This window comes from Trypanosoma equiperdum (genome assembly GCF_001457755.1).
Source record: "Trypanosoma equiperdum strain OVI genome assembly, contig: ctg_1333, whole genome shotgun sequence".
Lineage (NCBI taxonomy): Eukaryota > Euglenozoa > Kinetoplastea > Trypanosomatida > Trypanosomatidae > Trypanosoma > Trypanosoma equiperdum.
This window is the reverse complement of record NW_027123320.1, coordinates 4,843-6,185: the sequence shown is the minus strand read 5'-3', so window position 1 is coordinate 6,185 and position 1,343 is coordinate 4,843.

Below are 1,343 nucleotides of genomic sequence, written 5' to 3'. Positions count from 1 at the left end.
ATCTCATATACTCATCCTCAGCAATTTCAAGTAAAAAAGGTTAACTTTCACCAAACAAGTTGTACAGCAAAACAAGTGTATCAATGCACAAAAAATAAAGAATAAATAAACTACTATTATGCAAATTTTTTCATACAGTTTATAGCACCATATTCCTATGCCGATAAAAAGTTTGAATTTCTAATAAAAGTAATAAAAACTTTATGAAAATAATTTAGTTTTGCACCAAGGTGTTTAGTTAACGGATATGTATTTTCATATGTAGGTAAGTAACGTCTTGACAATATTATTGTATAGGTATTGAGTGGTGTACAGTCAGTGTGGGCAGCTTATCGTTCAGCATGCATATGTTGTGTTGCTCTTAGAGGTGATCTTCACCAACATCTGCTGCCACACACTGCGTACCCTCCGCTCCTTCTTGTATTCTTCAAATTTCCACTCTATGCATTTTTATAGGAATTGTAGTAGTTAGTGTCACTGCTTGCTTAAGGTATATCAAGGGATTTATTACCTTCCTGAATTGCTCGACCCAACGTCTATCATCATGAGACTTTCATTAGCGCAGTTTTTAACCACTCTTAATGTAGTTTATACTATCATCTCTGCAGTAGTGGCTTGAGATTCGTGCGTCAAATATGAAGCATGATATTTTCCTTATCATTTATTCTTTGCCATTATTCTGCATACCCATTTGTTTTACTCTGTATTCTCTTTTTTCTTTTCATCTCCTCTTACTATTCCTACGGGTGATGTAGCGACGCCACGTTCCTTGTGCAGCAGACTCTTTTCCTCCCTTAATGTCATTTCTGTCACCTCAATGAGTATAATTATTCACAAATTTATATTTGTGTTCGAAAATGAGCATATTCCATCTCCTTTTTCCATTTTCTATCTTTTTTAATATCCTTTATAAATATTCATCTCTCTGTATTACTATCTTATACCCACTCACTCGAACTAGCTCACACCCATTGCAACTTTTTCATTTTTTTGTTTCTTCTATTTTTGTCGGCAATTTTATCTTCGACAAGACCCTTATAATATTCGTATATTCACACTCACAACACTCTCCTATTATTGTCATTATCACCATCCTGAATTACACTCCCTTAATTTCTATAAAATAAATAGAAATAAGATAAATAATCCAAAATTTAAAACTTTCATAATGGTGCTAACTTTTTATATGCTATGACCATAATACTTTACACCCATGTTAATTTTCACATACACTTTACTAATGATGAATACTTTGAATATTTAAACATTTTTTTAAATATATTAAAATATAGCAAATTTTAGCAAAATCAGCAAATATCTCAAAAAAATTGATATAATTTTTT